Raw genomic sequence first — 20645 nt, 5'->3', positions numbered from 1 at the left:
TCCTATAAAGGACTTTCAGGACAAATACAGATATTTGATATACTTGAAAATCCTAAAACTGAAATGGGTAAGAATTTCCAGAACTAACTAAAGCTGCATTCACCAGATTTAGTAATATGGAACTAAATGAACTAAAAGATTATAGTGTTGTGTCTCTTAATGTTTTGTCTTACTTTAAACATTGCTGGTTCTCTCTAATGTTTGCTCTTCCAGACTAGGGATACTTCCTCCTAGTTATCTGTAACTTATAGAGATGTGAAAATTCTCAAAGCATTCAAGCTTTTCTCTCTATCTGAACCCTAACTATGGACTTGGAGGCACCATGGATGTCCCCACTTTCTTTATGAGTGGATTGAATGATGCATGCAGAACTCCCCTTATCACTTGACAAGTTTTCTCACTTGCCAATGATCCTCTGTAATCAGGATATTGTTAAGGCTGGACCACTCAAAGGTCTTCTTATTGATTTCATCCCTTTGTCATATTTATCCTAGAGGCCACCTCTGTTGAGGTGCAATTGCAAATAGATGCTTTAGCTAAGCATAGAACAGCCCTCATAAAAGGAGCCTCAAAGCTCACTATGGGACAGTCCCTGACTGTAATGATGTCACATCAGGTCCAGATTTGTCTTAGAAGCCAAAGACTACCAATGCATGATGGAGGCCGACTTACTAAATACTGGGCTACACTAACAGATATGCCGGAAATAATACTTAAGACTTGTCAAACTTTAAACCTAGTTACCTGTATGCCTGAACCTGACCACTGTACTTCTTTCTCTATAGAGCAAAAATGTTCAAAGGTTATTGATCTTGCTTATTCTATATGGCCAGATTTAAGATGTCCCTGTTAAAAATACGAATGACAGTTGGTCTTCTGATGACAGTAGTTTTCATAGAAAGAAATAAGATAAGCTAGGTATGCCATAGTGCTCACTAGCACTTTGCAATTGCCAAAGCCTAAGAATTAACATTTATACTGACTCCAAATATGCTTTCCTGGTACTACATGCTCATGGAGCTATTTGGAAGGAAAGGGGATTGCTACCAAGCCATAACTCCCCAATCAAATATGGTCCTGAGATCATAGCCCTTCTTGAGGCTGTACACTTGCCTAAGGAGGTAGCGGTGATTCACATCAAAGGACATCAGAAGGATATGACCTTGGAATCTAAAGGAAACAACCTAGCAGACCATGCAGCCAAAGAGGCAGCAAAGGGTAAACAGATATTAAGCCTTATACCAGTCTTGACTCCAATGGAGTCCATAACTCCAGTCTATTCAGACCAAGAAATTCATATTGCTCAGGAGTGAGGCTATACTAAAAAAAATGCACAAGACTGGCTTGTTAACGATGAGGGAAAATTGGGTTACTCTCCTACCAATAGGACTTCTCAGGATGAGAACTGCCCCAAAACAACCTATAGGACTTAGCCCTTTTGAGTTAGTTTATGGGAGACCATTTCTTTCTGTAGATCTGTTATTAGATGAAGATTATAATGCCTTACTAAACTATTCACTGGAAGCTGGTTTAATTCATAAGTCACTTAATGAGTATACTAATCATATTCTCCCCAAACCTGATTTAACTATAACTGAAAGCCCACCCCATGTAAATCCCGGAGATATGGTTTACTTAAAAATTGGAAGTCAGATATAACTGAAAACTTACATCCAAGATGGAAAGGTCCATATCGGCATAATCAGACAGATTGCTGGATCTGCGGAAGTTTGCCTATTTCAAGTACGTCTGGATTACCCTGGTGGGTTTTTCCTTTACAGGGCACTGATTGGCATTCTCTAAAAAATTATATCTCAGAGATGGTAGATGGAGACAGCACATTCCGGGATAAATCTATTACTAATCAAAATGTTTCTTCCTGGCCCATGATCAGTAAAACATGGGATTCACCAGGACATAATCAAAGTTTTTCATATTCTCAAACTATTAAAATTCTAACTGGCTTTACAGGCTCACAAGATGATACTCACTGACTAGGGCCTAAGTTACGAAACCCTCCTTATCGCTATACTAAGGATGATATATATCAAACCTGGGATGCATCTGTGGCTTATGCCCACGATTGGACGGCTCAGTCAGAAGGCAATTTTATGCTGGGAACAATGAAATCATACGAGTGGTACTTGGGCAAATAACGCACGATATCTGGGATGGCTACCACTAGAAATGTGTTCCCAGATAATAGTACTCCAGACTACTGACTGGTTTGCTACTGACTGGGTAAGGCGACCTGGCATTAGACGGCCAGCTCCAAACGGAACCCACTGGATATGTGGAACCAACCTGTGGCCCTGGCTTCCTCCAGGGTGGATAGGTCGCTGTACTTTAGGATTTGCCTGGATCCATGGGCGCATTACTAAAACCATTACAACTCCAGCTAATCTCTCCAATTTAATACAAAGATGGAAGCGATCTGTTTTTAAATGGTATAATCACTTAGCATCTATTTTTGTTCCATCTGCGGGACTAGAGGATGTCAGGTGGCATGTAGAAGCCCTTAATAAATATACTACAAAGGCACTCAATGATTCACTAAATAGTATCTCCCAGCTTAATACCAAAGTGTCACAGATATGCAAGGCAGTCCTACAAAATAGGATGGCCTTGGATGTCCTGACAGCAGCCCAGGGTGACACATGCGCAATTATCAAGACAGAATGTTGCGTATACATCCCAGACTATAACAAAAATGTCACAGGAATAATAAAGGATATGAACACCCAGATTAAGGCCCTACAAGATCCTTCTCTCTCTCTCAGTAAATGGTTAAGTTCCTAATTTGAAGGAGGACTATGGCCGAATCTCCTTTTCAGGCTTCTCATTCTTATTGCCTTATTAATCTTAATATGTTGCTTTGTTCACTGTTTCTCTACATGGTGCCGAGGCTCCATTGTTACAATGACTTCACCACGACAGACGATCCTTTCTGTGCGCGAGGACGCCTCTTCACTGTCAGTGCTGGATTCAGCTGCCTCCACCTTTCGTAACTCCCTTATACATTCCTACCCTGATGAATATTGACCCCAGTAGGTAGGGACAGCTCTGCACCCCTATTCAGCACGAAGAAGTTACAGAAGATGAGACCTTCCACCTTCAACCCCCTTAAAGATTTCAGGGTCAAGATTGTTAAGGGGGAAATGAAGGAGCAGGAGGCTGGCTGAGGAGAAAGCAAAAGCTGGCGCCTTGCACCCCACTTAGTGCACTTAAAGGACAAATGGATAGAAGATTCTATCCATGATAAAGAAAAAGGGGGGAATGGAAGACCCCCCCCCCGTCGTTAACTAATTAACTGCTCTTTTGTTGTGTAAGAGTACCCCTCCTCCCCCTGCAATGAAAAGACCCTTCCCCCAGGGTTGAATTCAATGTAACTGCTATTTTGCCTTTCTGTAACTGCTTGGCTTTTAGGGCATGACACTTGTCTCCTGTTTGAACAAGATACCTTCTCCTAATAGCCGAGGCGTAGTCACTCAGGCAAGGGGGCTGCATGGTCACGGAGGTCACGTAGACAGGGGGCTGCATAGTCACGTAGACAGGATGTCTTTCTGCTGAGTAATAAGGTCAAACTTCCCCTCTTTGTTTCCCCTTCCCGCCTTTCTCTTCGTGCGCAGGGGTCTTCCAAAGCCAATCCACTAACACCAAGTATGCCTTTTTTCAAATGTTCAAATTGTCAGCCAATCGGCCCCGTCCCATCCGGGACTTGTATGTACCTGTCTATAAAAATCCTGCACCACCCCAGCCAGGGGTGCTCAGCTAGCAGGAGCTGCTGACCACCCGCAGGCGCCCGCGCTACAATAAAGAACCTCTTGCTGTTTGCATCCTGTGGCAGTGTTGAATTCTTGGGTAAGGGGATCCGCGGGTCTTTCAGGGTCATGGTTAGCGTTACGCTCAGAGTCAGGGTCAGGGTCAGTGTTAGGGTGACGGTAGGTTTAGGGTCAGGTTCAGGGTCATGGTCAGGTTTAGGGTCAGGTTCAACTTTTGGTTTGGGGGCAAGGTTCATGTCAGGATCAGGGTTAGGTTTGGGACAGGTTTAGTGTCAGGGTTAGGGTTAGGTCAGCTTTATGTTTAGGTTCTGTTTTATGAGTAGGTTCAGGATCAGGGTTAGCTTTAGGGTTACGAATCTGTTCAGAATCACGGATTGGGTCAGAGTTAGGTTTACAGTCAGGGTTAGGGTCAGTGTTAAGGTCAAGGCCAGGGTCAGGTTTAAGGTTAAGGTCTGACATACGCAAAGTTCAGAGTTAGGGTTATGATCAGGGTCAGGGAGAGGGTCAGGTTTATTGTTACTGTGGGGTTAGGGTTAGGGTTAGAGGTAGGTTGAGGGTTAGGGTTAGACCGGGTTAGGGTCAGTGTCAGGGATAATGTTAGGGGTTAGTTTTAGGGTTAGGTTTGAAAGACCCGTGGATCCCCTTACCCAAGAATGCAACACTGCCACTGGATGCAATCAGCAAGAGGTTCTTTATTGTTATGCAGGCGCCTGCAGGTGGTCAGCAGCTCCTGCTAGCTGAGCACCCCTGGCTGGGGTGGTGCCGGGTTTTTATAGACAGGTACAAACAAGTTTTGGGTGGGGCGCAACTGATGGGTTGACAGTTAGAACTTTTGAAAAAGTCATACTGGAGTTTGCTGATTGGCTTTGGGGACCCGCGCGCATGTGCGAAGAGAGAGGCGGGAAGGGGGAACAAGCTGATTGGTTCTGAGGGCCCGGGGGCGGGAGGAGAGAGGCAGGGAGGGGGAACAAGAAGGGAGAAGGTAGGAATGCCATCATGGCGTCTTCTATTATTTCTATAAGCCAAGCGGTTACAGAAGGGCAAAAGAGCGATTGATAAGCAATTAATAACCTAATTAATAACCTGGTCTATACCTAAAAGCCAGCGGTTTACAGAAAAGCAAACAAGCGGTTAGTTATCCTATCTATCTTCTAGGGGAGGGGTCTTTCATTCCCCCCTTTTTCTTTATCATGGATAGAATCTTCTATCCATTTGTCCTTTTCTTGCACTAAGTGGGGTGCAAGGCGCCAGCTTTTGCTTTCTCCTCAGCCAGCCTCCTGCTCCTTCATTTCCCCCTGAACAATCTTGACCCTGAAATCTTTAAGGGGGTTGAAAGTGGAAGGTCTCATCTTCTGTAACTTCTTCGTGCTGAATAGGGGCGCAGAGCTGTCCCTACCTACTGGGGCCAATATTGATCAGGGTAGGAATGTATAAGTGAGTTAGGAAAAGTGAAGAGGCGTCCTCGCGCGCGAGAAGGATCGTCTGCCATGGTGTATGTAGTCATTGTAGCAATGGAGTCTCGGCACCAAGTAGAGAAACAGTGAACAAAGCAACATATTAAGATTAGTAAGGCAATAAGAATGAGAAGCCCGAAAGGGAGATTCGGCCATATCCCTTCTCCAAGCCAGGAACTTAACCAATCACTAAAAAAGAGAGAGAGAGAGACTTATCCCTAAGACAAATCTGGAACTGATGTGAAGTCATTACAGTCAGGGACTGTTTTATAGTGAGCTTTGAGGCTCTTTTTATGAGGGCTGTTTTATGCTTAGCTAAAGCATCTATTTGCAATCGCACCTCAACAGAGGTGGCCTCTAGGATAAATATGACAAAGGGATGAAACCAATAAGAAGACCTTTGAGTGGTCCAGCCTTAACAATATTCTGATTACAGAAGATCACTGGCAAGTGAGAAAACTTGTCAAGAAATAAGGGGAGTTCCCCATGCATCATACAATCCACTCATAAAGAAAGTGGGGTCATCCATTGTCTCCACAAGTCCATAGTTAATCCTATGGAGTGTGGTATGGTGGTTTTTAGGCAATTTCATTATCCCAGCCACACATAAGGTGTTAGTTAAGTTATAAAATTGTAGGGGAATCAATCCCATTTTCCAATTGTTTAATCATGTGCTGTGGGTCTGCTAATATCCCCACAAAATAGTAAGATCAACTAAAGAAGCTATTGTGCAACTTCTCTGAAGTTTACCTCAAATTGTTTAGCTTAGGTAAACAAACATTTAAAGACAATCAAATCTAGAATTTAACATCCATAAAGGTGTGTTACTAAAACATAATTTTTCTCTCTAAAATAACCCTCATTTACAGAGATAGCCAAATCAGGACTAATTCACTTGTGAAACAAGTCCAGTTTTAGCAAACTTGGCCTAATTATTTACATAAGCTCAGCAAGAACAGTTGAGTGTGATCATATAGATCTTTTAGAATCTGCTTTGCTGGAACTTCTTATAAGGAATCTCTAGGTTGAACTTTTAGTAGCCTCTCTGGGCCAGAAGCCAAGCCCTGAACTTGCTATCAGGCATGCCTGCAATACCTGTTGATTTGGGCGAGTTCCTCTTCTGAGTTTCTGCACCTACCAAAGAGTGACATTCTTTACTCACCTGGTGAGGCTGCTGGGAACTCTGTAAGCAAGGTATCTGGCCAACAGTCCCAAAGGGCTTTATGGCTCCAGGTTTCATAAAGTCAACCTTAGTTCCTTAAAGCTGTCTGGTCATATATCTGAGTCTTTTCAAATATGACATCCCAGTCAAAGCCTTGGTAAAATAACCAGTTTCCAATGGTGTCCTGTTACAAGAAGAACAGATTCTTATTGAACTCATGCAAATGACTGATTGCCATGGAAGAATGCTTAACTGAGACCTTTTGGTTTCAGAGGGTTCAGATAGAAAAGGTGAGAGAAAAGAATGCTTTGAGCACTTTTACATCTCTATAAGTAACAGATAACTAGGAGGGAGTATCCCTAGTCTGTAAGAGCAAACATTAGAGAGAACCAGCAATGTTTAAAGTAAGACAAAACATTAAGAGACACAACACTATAATCTTTTAGTTCATTTAGTCCCATGTTACTAAATCTGGTGAATGCGGCTTTAGTCTGTTTTGGAAATTCTTACCCATTTCAGTTTTAGGATTTTCAAGCATATCAAATATCTGTATTTGTCCCGAAAGTCCTTATAGGAATCTACTTGAAGATAAAACTCATTTTACAAGAGAATTAAAACAATTATAAATGACAAAAACTCAGAATGGATATGGTTAGAGCTAAAGAGACACAGGAGTTTACAATTTAGCTGCAAGGAAATCAGGTTATTTCTGTGATACATAACATTTCCATAATTACAGTATCAAGCGGTGATCTCTCAAAACATTAAAACTTTAGGAAGTGTGTAGAATCTCTAGAATAGTTATAGTATTTTCCCAAATGTAATCCAAGGTTTATCATTGGTTCAGTAGTACTTCATGAGCAACTTCACATACCAAGGAAAAGCCTGAGTTAAAGAGATTTACGATTTAAATCTTGTCAACATTTCCTAAAATCTTAGAAAGTTTTAAAGCACATGCCTAAATATAATTAGGGATGTTAAGCACCTGATAAAACAAAACATAGAAACTCGTTTTTCTGGGCAGGCAAAGAGAAAACCATTTACATTTTCTTAACAGATCAATTGATCTAAGAAAACATTGTCCTTTTGAACAGAGACAATTTCTGTCTTGTACCAATGTACCTTTAAAACCCATTCATTTCAATCTTAATCCATTCTTGACCATAGCTAAAATTCCTTTTCTGAAGATTTCCCTTCACAAACCTTCCACAACTTTCCTTTGCATTCAGGTTTTGTCCCAAGCCATTTCCTTCCAAACAACCATCTCATTTAGGACAAAATTACCTTCCTTTACCTTCAACAAAATGTATTCCCATTCCTTAAATCTTTCTTACATATCTCCTACTTTCCTACATAGAGTTTCCCTTTATTTCCATCAGTTTTAGTTACACTAAGCAGAACTTTGTATTCTTAGAAACACCTTTAGTTATTAACCAATTGTGAACTGTTACAACAGAATTCTTCAGGTGGCAATTTATGAATCAGTTAAGTAGAAAACAAGCTTACCAGCAGATTTAAATACTCTTAGTTTCTTTGCAGTAAGAAGTCAAAAGCACAAACCTACATCCAGTAATTAACGACTTAGCATTTTATCCTGTTTGGTTAAGACCTAGATGTCCACAATTCAATTCCATTTGTCATCCAAGCGAGACTTTAAAACTTTCAGGTTACCAAAGACTTTTAAAGCTACTTCAGCAATTACCCATTAGAACTTTGAGACAATTAACCATCAGTTTAGTTATTTCTTTGCTAACAAATTTTAACAAGTAACACGAGCTTATCTGACCTTCAGTAAACTGATACAATAAAAGTTTCACATTTACTGCTGTAAACTTCAAAGACAGGTCTTATCCTAATTAAACCAACAGACTTAACTTAGTTCCAACACTGATTTGCGTTCCACCTGGACCCACTCCACTTTGAATGTTTACCTGAGACACAAGTGGAAAGATCTGGAGTGGGTGTGTTAGGTCCAGGGGGTAGAGAGAAGGAGCTGTGGCGCATGATCTAGAGGCCAGTCATGCAGGCTGCACACACGTTGGTACAGAAACACGTAAGGGGGAAACAGAAGAAACAAAGCGCCGCCAGGAGGCAGAGAAAGGATTCCCGGTTTTGGAGCTCCTAAGCCCCAACAGAGGAGCAGACGCCATGCTTTCCCACCAGCAAGGGGGGAGGGGTTAAGCAGTCTAAGTCAGGCCAGAGAACACAGGGAAACTTCCCCGAAACAAAGAGAGTTTCGGCAGCTGCTTGGGAATATTCCTTATGGTCTCTGTCTCAAGTTAGACCAACCCCAGTTGGCTCCAGTTAACCTTAATCAAGGGAAACACAAGGGGCGACGAGAAAAGCACACAAGACACACAAGACAATTAACAAAAAGGTCGCTGCGCGGTTTCGGTATACTACCGAAAGCAAGGTTTCCACCGGCCCAGAGGAGCCTCGAGATCTCCCTGCGGTGGACAAATTTCGTCCTGGGCCGAGGGGTTCCTCTGGAACAGACAAACGGATATAACCCTCGGACAAATGAGGGGCTCCAAAAAATTGGGCCCCTCTAATCCCTGGGGCATCCCCCAGGGTGGCAGGGGAGAAGTCCGAGCTCGTCAGCTCCTTCTCAAGCTGCCTACAAATACAATCCAACAACGCGCGCTGTTGTACAAGCACTATACCGCTACCTGCAGTATAGGTCAAACAGAGGCCTCACAAGACTAGAAACAAACAAGAACACGAGACAGGAGACAAAAACACAGTTATTAAAATTTAAATGCTGGCCAGCTTACCTCCCAGTGGGAGTCAGTTGGATCCGTGGGCAGGAGTCCGATGATCTCGGTGGGACCTCCAAATGAAAGACCCGCGGATCCCCTTACCCAAGAATGCAACACTGCCACTGGATGCAATCAGCAAGAGGTTCTTTATTGTTACGCAGGCGCCTGCGGGTGGTCAGCAGCTCCTGCTAGCTGAACACACCAGGCTGGGGTGGTGCCGGGTTTTTATAGACAGGAACAAACAAGTTTTGTGTGGGGCACAACTGATTGGTTGACAGTTAGAACTTTTGAAAAAGGTATATGTGGAGTTTGCTGATTGGCTTTGGGGACCCGCGCGCATGCGCGAAGAGAGAGGCGGGAAGGGGGAACAAGCTGATTGGTTCTGAGGGCCCGCACGCGGGAGGAGAGAGGCAGGGAGGGGGAACAAGAAGGGGGAAGGTAGGAATGCCATCATGGCGTCTTCTATTATTTCTATAAGCCAAGCGGTTACAGAAGGGCAAAAGAGCGATTAATAAGCAATTAATAACCTAATTAATAACCTGGTCTATACCTAAAAGCCAGCGGTTTACAGAAAAGCAAACAAGCGGTTAGTTATCCTATCTATCTTCTAGGGGAGGGGTCTTTCAGGTTCAGCATTAGGTTTCGGGTCAGGGCCCGTGTTTCTGTCAGGGTCAGGGTTACGTTTAGGGTTAGAGTTAGGGTCAGGCTCCCATTCAGTGTCAGGGTTATTGTTAGGGTCAGGGTCATTGTCTCTGTTAGGGTCAGGGTTAGGTTTATGGTCTTTACCTGGGTCAGGGTCAGGGTGAAGTCTAGGGCCAGTGTCAGGATTATGGTCAAGATCAGGTATTGGTTTAAAGTCCACATTCGGGTGAGGGGCAGGGTTATGGAGTGGTAAGTGTTAGAATCATGGTTAGGTTTAGGGTCAGGGCCAGAGTCAGGTTTAGAGTCAGGGTCTGGTATAGGCAAAGTTCAGGGGTAGGGTTATGATCATAGTCAGGTATAGGGTCAGGGTTATTGATAAAGTTTAGAGTTAGTGTTAGGGTTAGCGTTAGGTTGACTGTTAGGGTTAGAACTTGTTAGGGTCAGGGTCCATGGTAGGGTTAGGGGCTAGTGTTAGGGTTAGGTTCAGTGATAGGATTTGGGGTACGGCCTGTGTTAGTGTCAGGGTCTGGGTTACATTTAGCTTAGAGTTAGGGTCAGGCTCACAGTCAGGGTCAGGTTTAGTGTTCAGGTATGGGTCGGGGTCACTGTTAGGGTAAGGGCTAGGTTTATGGTCATGGTCTGGGTCAGGGTCAGGGTGAAATTTAGCGCTAGTGTCAGGTTTAGGGTCAGGTTCAGGTATTAGTTTAAAGTCCACATTCGGGTCAGGGACAGGGTTATATAGTGGTCAGTGTTAGTGTCATGGTTAGGATTAGGGTCAGGGTCAGGTGAAGGTCAGGGCCAGGGTCATGTTTAGGGTCAGGCTTTGTTATAGGGTCGATGTTTGGTTCAGTGTCAAGTTAGGTTTTGGCGGTAGGGTTTGGGATTGGGTTTAGGGTTAGAGTTAGAAGTCGGGTTATGTTTAGGGGTAGGGATAGACCGCGTAAGGTCAGGGTTAGGGTTTGGTTTAGGGTAGGGGTTAGTGTTAGGGTCAGAGTCAGCGGTAGGTTTAGGTTCAGGGTCCATAGAGGGTCATGGTTATAGTTACCTTTAGGTTTAGGGTTAGCGTCAGGCTCACAGTCACGGTCAGGGGTAGGGTTATGGTCAGGGATGGGTCAGCGTTACGGTTAGCATTAGGGTCAGGGTTAGGGTCATGGTTAGGTATGAGTCATGGTTATGGTAATGTCAGAGTTAGGTTTAGGTTCAGGGTCCACATCAGGGTCAGTGTCAGGCTTAGGTTTAGGTTCAGGGTTCAGGTCAGGATCACAGTCAGGTTCAGGGTCAGGGTCATGGTCAGGGCTTGGGTGAGGGTTTGGGGCAGGCTCACAGTCAGTGTCAGGGTCAGGGTTAGTGGTTACTGTTAGTGTTAGCCCCGCTCCTGGGTCATGGACCCATCCCTTCAGGGTCTCAGGATAAACCCTGGGCAGAAGGGTGTAGACCCTACAACTGTTCCCACTTAACCAGCCTTAACCTGGGGTGTGAACAAGACTTGCCCACCAGACATCGAACCCCTCATCAGCCTGATCCTGCTTGGGGCATCTCCACCCACGATGGCATGGCCAGGACCTCTTTACACACAGACACACAGACACCCAGAGGCACACACACACACACACACACACAGGGAGGAGACCTAGGTCTAGATCGGTCGATCAGACGGTGTGGGATTCTCTGACTCTGAGCCCACTGGTGTCAATTTTGATATTATTAGCCAAAGGGCCTGAGGCGTTGGGGAAACATGATATGACCTGCCAGGGAGGGGACGTGTCTGGCGGGCGAGCTCACTTCTCCCTGCATCCTCTGGCCTTCAGTACAGTAGAAGAACATGCCCCTTCCTTTAGGATGTGCCTAGAAATGAGCTGCACAGGGGGTTTTCTCTGTTATGGGGTGCCTGGATTACGTGGGTTCCAATTCCTTAGGGCTCTGTCGTCAGGGAAGTGAGGTCACCACTGCCTGGGGGCTCCTTACCGAACTTCCTGCTTCCTGGGTGCAGCTTTTGTCCCCGCTGGAGGGAACAGAGCTGGGTTTAGACCAGTTTAGTGTTAGGGTTAGGGCTAAGAAAGATGTAGGGTCAGGGTTAGGGTTAGACGTTTTTGGGGTCAGGGTTAGTGTAAATCTTAGGGTAGGGGTCAGGGTTAGGGTTAGGTTCATGGTTAGGTTTAGGATCAGGATCACAGTAGGATCATGGTTAGCGTTACGGTCATAGTCATGGTCAGGGTCAATGTTAGGCTGACGGTTAGGTTTAGGGTCAGGCAGGGTCATGGTCAGAATTAGGGTTAGTTTCAAGTTTTGGTGTGGGGGCAAGATTCATGTCAGGGTCACGGTTAGGTTTGGGACAGGTTTAGTGTCAGGGTTAGGGTCAGGGTCAGGGTTAGGTTCATGGTTATGGTAAGGTCTGCTTTATGTTTAGGTTCTGTTTCATGAGTAGGTTCAGAATCAGGGTTAGCTTTATGGTTACGATTCTGTACAGAATCACGGATTGGGTCAAGTTAGGTTTACAGTCAGGGTTAGGGTCAGTACTAAGGTCAAGGCCAGGGTCTGGTTTAAGGTTAAGGTCTGACATAGGCAAAGTTTTTAGGGTCACAGTTCGTGGTAGGTTTAGGGGTTAGTGTTAGGGTTAGGTTCAGAGATAGGATTCGGGGGAGGGCCCATGTTACTGTCAGGGTCAGGGTTACATTTAGGGTTTGAGTAGGGTTCAGTCTCACAGTCAGGGTCAGGTTTAGTGTTCAGTTGATTGTCGGGGTCACTATAAGGGTCAGGGTTAGGTTATCGACATGGTCTGGGTCAGGGTCAGGGTGAAGTTTAGTGCCAGTGTCCGGTTTTATGGTCAGGTTCAGGTATTGGTTTAAAGTCCACATTCGGGTCAGGGACAGGGTTATGTAGTGGTCAGGGTTAGTGTCAAGGTTAGGATTAGGGTCCGAGTCAGGGTCAGGTAAAGGTCAGGGCCATGGTCAGGTTTAGGGTCAGGCTTTGGTAGAGGGTCAATATTCAGTTCAGTGTCACAGTTAGGTTTTGGTGGTAGGGTTTGGGATTGGCGTTAGGGTTAGATTTAGAAGTAGGGTTATGGTTAGGGTTGGCCTAGACAGCGTATGGTCAGGGTTAGGGTTTGGTTTAGGTTAGGGGTTAGTGTTACGGTCAGGGTCAGCATGATGTGTAGGTTCAGGGTCCTTATTAGGGTCATCGTTAGAGTTACCATTAGGTTTAGGGTTAGGGTCAAGCACACTGTCACAGTCAGGTGTAGGGTTAGGTTCCGGGTTAGGTCAGCGTCAGGGTTAGGATGAGGGTCAGGGTCAGGTTCCTTGTTAGGTTTGAGTCATGGTTACCGTAATGACAGAGTTAGGTTTACGTTCAGGGTCCACATCAGGGTCAGTGTCAGGCTTAGGTTTAGGTTTAAGTTTTAGGTCAGGATCACAGTCAGGGTCAGGGTCAGGCTCAGGGTCAGGGCTTGGGTTAGGGTTTGGGGCAGGCACACAGTCAGTGTCAGGGTCAGGTTTAGTGGTTACCGTTAGGGTTAGCCCCGCTCCTGGGTCATGGACCCATCCCTTCAGGGTCTCAGGATAAACCCTGGGCAGAAGGGTGTAGACCCTACACCCGATCCCACTTAACCAGCCTTAAACTGGGGTGTGAACATGACTTGCCCACCAGACATGTACCCCCTCGTCAGCCTGATCTTGCTTGGGGCATCTCCACCCAGGATGGCATGGCCAGGTCCTCTTTACACACAGACACACTGACACCCAGAGGCACATGCAACACACACACACACACACAGACAGGGAGGAGACCTCGGGCTAAACAAGTGGATAAGAGGTGTGGGACTCTCTAACTCTGAGCCCCCCCCATGTCACCTTTTAATTTTATTAGCCAAAGGGCCTGAGGCGTTGGGGAAACCTGATATGACCTGCCAGGGAGGGGACGTGTCCATTGGGCGAGCTCTCTTTTCCCTGCATCCTCTCGGCTTTAGTACAACAGAAAACATGTCGCTTCCTTTAGGATGTGCCTAGAAATGAGCTGGGCATGGCGGTTTTCTCTGTAATGGGGTGCCTGGATACGTGTTTTCCAATTCCGTTGGGCTCTGTCGTCAAGGAAGTGAGGTCACCACTGCCTGGGGGCTCCTTACCGAACTTCCTGCTCCACCAGAGCTCCCTGAGCCGCCGGTCCCCAAGCTGCTCAAGGCTCACACTCCACTCAATGCAGTGCCCATCCTGTGACCCCCATACAGCCTCCCCCCAGCCCCTGGGAGGCCTGCGTGCAGCTGTTTTCCCCGCTGGAGGGAACAGAGCTGGGTTTAGACCAGGTTAGTGTTAGGGTTAGGGTTAAGAATGACTTAGGGTCAGGGTTAGGGTTAGACGTCTTTGGGGTCTGGGTTAGCGTAAGGTTTAGGGTAGGGGTCAGGGTTAGGGTTAGGTTCATAGTTAGGTTTAGGGTCAGGATCACAGTAGGTTCAGGGTTAGCATTATGGTCAGAGTCAGGCTCAGGGTCAGTGTTAGGCTGACGGTTAGGTTTAGGGTTAGGTTCAGGGTCATGGTCAGTTTTAAGGTCAGGTTCAAGTTTTGGTTTGGGGGCAAGGTCATGTCAGGTCAGGGTTAGGTTTGGGACAGGTTTAGTGTCAGCGTTAGGGTCAGGGTCAGGGTTAGTTTCATGGTTATGGTAAGGTCAGCTTTATGTTTAGGTTCTGTTTCATGAGTAGGTTCAGGATCAGGGTTAGCTTTACGGTTACGATTCTATTCAGGATCACGGATTGGGTCAGAGTTAGGTTTACAGTCAGGGTTAGGGTCAGTGTTAAGGTCAAGGCCAGGGTCTGGTTTAAGGTTAACGTCTGACATAGGCAAAGTTCAGACTTAGGGTTATGATCAGGGTCAGGGAGAGGGTCAGGATTATTGTTAAAGTGTGGTTAGCTTTAGGGTTAGAGGTAGGTTGCAGGTGAGGGTTAGACCGGGTTAGGGTCAGTGTCAGGGATAATGTTAGGGGTTAGTTTTAGGGTTAGGTTCAGCGTTAGGTTTCGGGTCAGGGCCCGTGTTATTGTCAGGGTCAGGGTTACGTTTAAGGTTAGAGATAGGTTCAGGCTCACATTCATTGTCAGGTTTAGTGTTAGGGTGAGGGTCAGTGTCACTGTTAGGGTCAGACTTAGGTTTCTGGTCTTTGCCTCGGTCGGGGTCAGGGTGAAGTCTAGGGCCAGTGTCAGCTTTACGGTCAGGATCAGGTATTGGTTTAAAGTCCACATTCAGGTCAGGGACAGGGTTATGTAGTGGTCATTGTTAGGGTCATGGTTAGGTTAAGGGTCAGGGCTAGTGTACGGTTTAGGGTCAGGGTCTGGTATAGGCAATGTTCAGGGTTAGGGTTATGATCTTAGTCAGGTATAGGGTCAGGGTTATTGTTAAAGTTTAGGGTTAGTTTTACATTTAGCGTTAGGTTGCCAGTTAGGGTTAGAACTTGTTAGGGTCAGGGTCCGTGGTAGGGTTAGGGGTTAGTGTTAGGGTTAGGTTCAGCGATAGGATTCGGGGTATGGCCCGTGTTAGTGTCAGGGTCTGGGTTACATTTAGGGTTATAGTTAGGGTCAGGCTCACATTCATGGTCAGTTTTAGTGTTTAGGTCAGGGTCGGGGTCACTGTTAGGGTCAGGGTTAGGTTTATGGTCATGGTCTGGGTCAGGGTCAGGGTGAATTTAGCGCCAGTGTCAGGTTTAGAGTCAGTTAAGGTATTGGTTGAAAGTCCACATTCGGGAATGTAGTGTTTCAGATTCTGTACTCAGGTTTTTAAGATTATTTATTTATTTATTTATTTATCAGAGGAGCGGGAGAGGGAGCACATGCAGACAGAATGCCAGGCAGAAGCAGAGGGAGAAGCAGGCTCCCTGCCGAGCAAGGAGCCCTTTTGGGACTCGATCCGAGGACGCTGGGATCATGATCTGAGCCGAAGGCAGCTGCTTAACCAACTGAGCCACCCAGGCATCCCTGTACTCACGTTTTAAAAAAAGTGACCAGTTTCCCGTTTGGAGTGACTCGAATGCAAGACTCACTGTATGCTATTGTCTTGCTATGTCCCATCCCTTTCTGAGGACTGCTTGTGCTATCTCTGGGAGATCACAGCATTGGGAGGGGCAGCCCAGGCCTGGGCTATTACAGCAAAGCTGCAGCCTGAAGGGCTCGCATGAGATCTGTGGTTTGAGCTGTCAGAGTCTCACGGAGAAAAAAAAGAGAAATGAATCATCATTTGACCATGACATTCCCACTAAAGGGGAGGACAGTGGGAGAAAGAGCAAGGGAAGAGGAAAGCAAAATCTCAAAATAAATGTGGGGTGGATGGCAGGAGGAGGAGGGGGTCTCGGAAATTGGGGGCAGGTGTGGCGATCGAACCAACTCTAGCCACAAACACACGATTCTGCCCATTCTATAGCGGACTGGACATAAACATGCTCGCACATCTACTTGTCGGCTGCGTTTTGTCGGCCGGTAGCATGGTGACTCTTTAAGAGCTCTGAGAACCCAAACTTGTGGCCTCAGCTGAGCCGAAGTGGAGCTGGGAGCTGCCCAGACGACCTGAGGCTGCCAGCTGACCACCTTCCTCCCTACTGATCGCTGGAGCCAAGCTCGGCGGGGGAGAAGCCACGCTCGCGGGTGGGTGCCGGGGCTAAGGGCGGAAGCCGGGTTCCCACAGAGGCCTCCGCGCCCAGGCGGCTGCAGGGGCAGCGCACGGGGACCGGAGGCCTGACACCCGGACGCGCCCCCCACTTTGGACAACCGGCCGCAGAAGTAAAGGGCCAGCATCCCGCCACGGCTATGCTTCCCGCGGGACAATCTCGGGAGAAGGTCCTGGAAGAGGCTCGCAGGCCGATTTTCCGAGGGAAAGGGCAAGGTGGGGAGGGAGCGCCCCTGACCCTCCCCGCCTTCCCCTCTCCCGCTCACCTGGCATCACCAGAGGTGGGGCTGCTCCGCAGAAACTTACACGAGGTTGTAGTGTCGCCCTCCGCCGCATGGCGGCAGCATCACCTGCTGGCTCGGCGGCAGCGGTGCGCACCCCTCTCTTGCCGGAGGCAGGAGGAGGCGGGCGTGCGGCGTCCACTTTCATTGGCCGAGGCGCGGACGCTGCCATGTTGGAGGAAGCAGTGCCTTCTGTAAGGTGGAAACGCCGTGGCTTCACCGGTAGCGTTGGGGAGCGCAGCCTCCTACCTTTCCTCCCCGCTCGAGTGTCGGTGCTGAGAGGCGGCGGCCGGCGGGATGGAGAGAAGTAGGATGAACCTGCCCAAGGGGCCGGACACGCTCTGCTTCGACAAGGACGAGTTCATGAAGGTGCACGCCTGGGCTCTGCTCCCCGGAGCCGAGCCGTGGGTGGCCTGCCCTCCTTGGCCCTCTGGGGCCTCTCCTCGGGCTTCTCCTGCGGGCTTCCTGGGCTGTCCCCGCCCCTGACGGGTCCTCGACGGGGACCTCACTGCACTTCGCAGTGAGTCTCTTGGCCTCGGGTGGGCTAGGTGCAGCATGGAGAAAGCACTCCTGTGAAATCGTGCACATTGAATGAAAAGGCCTGAAAGTTCAGGGCAAGTGCTTTTGAGCTAAACGTAAAAGCCCCGGACCCGTAGGACCCGCCTCTGGTACCGTGCGGCACAGTCAGACCGCCGCTCCCCCGGCCTGCCAGAAGCCTCCCAGTGCCTTGTGCCTAGAAGCTGAGCCACTGTGCGTTGAACACATCTCTGAACACACGTACTTACCAGGAATCGGGTCAAAAAGGCACTTAACCTAACGTTTATGCCTGACTTTCGTCTTAAGCTCCCGGAATGAGAAATCTGAAAGACTGTACTGTCCTTACTGGTTCTGGTCCAGTACTACAAAGCATACCAAGCTCCTTTTCTAAAGTTTCCCTACTTCTCTTGGTGAGGTCAGCCTGAAGCTGGCAGCAGATAACTGTAGGACATAAACATACAGAATAGAAATTTAAACTGAAAAGACTTTACTGACAGGAAAGGTTCATCAGACATAGCCTTGAAAATGTCCCAAGGTTTGAATCAGAGCCAGGAGGAGCTTTATCTGTTTTCTGTATCCCTCTGGGTCTGTACTTAAACTATCAAAACGTATATGTTTAATTTCTAAGGATTGGGATTTAGTAGCTGGTTTCAGTGTTAAAAAGTTTTGGCTCTGTAGGTACCTAAAATTCTGAAAAGAGTTTGAATTTCTTACTTTTTTATGGCTTCAAGTCGTAATATGTTTTTTTCTTTTTTGGGTTAACCAGCTAGTTCCTTTTTGATACTTGCATTCAGATCACATCTCCCAAACTCTGGCTTTAAAAGTGCTTATGTCTGGATCCTCTGCGGTGTGGCCATATCATTTTTAATATGTAGGGATGTCTAGACGAAGGTATATTGTACTCTTGTTCTTGTATGGTGATGTTAAGCCACTGTAATAAAAGGTGTAAATTGAATGGAGTGTCTGAAGGAGAGCACAGAGTGAATTCTCTGATCCAGAAACCTTTTGTTAACGAAGGACACGTGATGAGGAGAGAGGTCATTGGAAGAAGAAAAGGCACAGGCACAGACACAGACTTAAAGAATGTCAAAGCACGGAAGTCTCTTTAGCTTGTCTGTCTTTGGACTTCGTCAGGCTTTCTTTGGGCCTTACACTAACATTTTCTCGCACTTCCTCGCCCCGCCATCTTTCTCACTCTGAGCTGACAGAATGCCTTTGGTCAAAGCAGCTTCGGAAAATAGAAATCTCAAAATAGCAGTTCTAAAGTAGGACTTAGAGGTAGGAAGAGAGCAAACTGGGAAAGTGGCTAGAATGCCAGCAATTCCATATTCTTTCAAGGCTCTGACATTTCTGAATATAATGTACAATTTGTAGTGTTAATGAATGTGACCCCTTCATACATAGAAGGAAAATACATGGAACAGCTGTTCTGTGTAAAGTGGTATTGATCTTCTATGTGGGAGCTGGAGATAAAGGTTATATGCAATTTGTGTTTCCATCAGAGAGATGTTAAGTTACAGTTCCGAGGCAGAAATGAGTGGAGAGCTTGCTGTCGGGGTTGTATTTCTACATAGGTGTCTTGTTTGGCACATTTTGGAATGAGACTGGGATGGTAGAAAGGGAGATGGGGTGGGACTGCGGGTTGCACCTTGGACACTGCATACATTGAGGGGTCCACGTTGATGCAGTCTTCATGGTAGAGCTGCAGTCAGGTTTACAGCAGGAAGTTGCATGGTCATATCTGTTGAGTTCGAGCTGACTGGTGGCAAGAGACTACTTAAAAAGTCATGTTTATGAGATCTAATGAGAAATAGAAGGGGAAAGGTATGCAAAAGAGGTAGGTGATCAAAGTGCAAGAATGGCAGATGGGGAAGGGTCACCTGGGGCAGAGGCACTGGCAACATCATACTTTGTCGGCTTAGAAATACGAAAATCCTTTGGGTTGACAGCCAAATAATAGATGAGCAGGACATAAGGTATTGGTAGTAGGGGGAGAAAGTGGCATAACAGATAAATTAGACCATTTATATGGGTGTGCTATTGACATCACATGTAGCCTTCCTCTTCCATCTCAACATATGACGTCATCTCTAGTAGTACAGAAAAATTAGCAGCCATCCCACGGGATCTCCTCCATCCTGCTGATCATGAGCCCATTCTTGTATTTGTCCCCTTCTCCTCCTCGCCTGGTACGGGGAGGGGCTCTCCTTCCTCCTCGGGTTCAGTCTCCACTCTGGCACGGAGTCCATGCCCTCCCGCCCTTCCAGGAGCCTGCGAGGATCCTCTCCCCTGCACTCCTTCCCATCACGCGCTCCTGTTTGATTCTCTCCCACTTGACTGCCCCACCTCTAGGTATTGCCCTGTCACTGTCGCGCATCACAGCCAGTGCTCAGGGGTTGACTTGACTTTCCCACCTTCCACCCTTCAGGCCCTGTCGTTCCACTAAAGAGTTCTTACCAAAACTGTTTCTAAGTCAGCGCACCCGACCTTTCTCTGTCTCCTTACTCGACATCGCAGTAGACCAAATGCTCTGCATTGCTTCCTGTCTTTCTTCTACCTCTCTGATGTGTCTCCTGTGCAAAGTCATGCTCCTGGTAGCCACTGAATGCTAATTATGGGCTCAGCCCCGTGTTCCTTTCTTTCCCTAGATGACCTTTTGTGCAGCTTCATGACCACCTATCAGCAGGTCAGGCAGATTCCTGTCTCTGGTCCACACACCTCCTGAGCACCAGTTCTGTGTATCGGACTTGCTGACTTTCTTCTCGGATGTGTCTGTGGCCCCTCAGACTCATCAGGTTCAAGATGGAATTCATGAGCACCTCCTCCACTGAAAACCACCTTTCTTATTCTATTGCCTCTCTCGGTAAACACTTCATCCGTTTAGCCTGGAGTCTGGAAACCAGAAGTCAACTCCTACTCTGTCACCTTTCCAAAATCTAGTCTGTCACACCAAGTCCTGTGGATTTCGCTTCCTAAACCTCTTGAGTCCATATACTTCTTTCCATCTCTTCTCGTACCTTTGCAGTGCGCCCTTGCCATCACACCGTAGAAGCTTCTCACCCAGTCTCCATGCGCCTTCCTTGTCTTTCTGGCCCCTGGTCTACACTGCAGGCAAGCCACTCTTGTCAGAATGCGGATGTGATCTTGTATGTACCAGGTGACTGGTCAGTCCACCAGCTCTTGAAAATCCATTTTCCCACGCACTCGAACGTATTTCAAAGAGAATCAGTCCCCCATGGGGTAGTTTTCCTTGGTAGACAGTTTGTTTCTGTGCTGAGCCAGTCTGCCTCCTTCGAACTTCTCTGTGTCAGTTCCTCTCTGGAACCTGTGGCTTCGTTGGCACCCCGGGTAGGCACATCATGACCTTTTCCATGAGAAGTGAAGGCATGAGCC

The 20645-nt window shown here is 47.0% G+C and overlaps 1 protein-coding gene across 12 annotated transcripts in view; it reads left to right on the top strand.

Moving 5' to 3' along the window:
* Positions 1-20645, top strand: part of LOC131816542 (conserved oligomeric Golgi complex subunit 2-like) — a 199809-nt gene that overhangs the window by 131644 nt on the left and 47520 nt on the right. For 3 of the 12 annotated variants that reach the window (XR_009348100.1, XM_059149373.1, XM_059149364.1), the window contains exon 1: positions 16854-17084. The exons of 2 other annotated variants lie outside the window; for them this stretch is intronic. The gene's annotated coding sequence lies outside the window, so the exon portion shown is untranslated. 7 more of the 12 variants (XM_059149370.1, XM_059149367.1, XR_009348101.1 and 4 more) reach the window with 5 other exon arrangements.

Source organism: Mustela lutreola, chromosome 15 (assembly GCF_030435805.1).
Source record: "Mustela lutreola isolate mMusLut2 chromosome 15, mMusLut2.pri, whole genome shotgun sequence".
Classification (NCBI taxonomy): domain Eukaryota; kingdom Metazoa; phylum Chordata; class Mammalia; order Carnivora; family Mustelidae; genus Mustela; species Mustela lutreola.
Note: the sequence above shows the minus strand (reverse complement) of the source record. Positions and strands in the feature narration are given on the sequence as shown.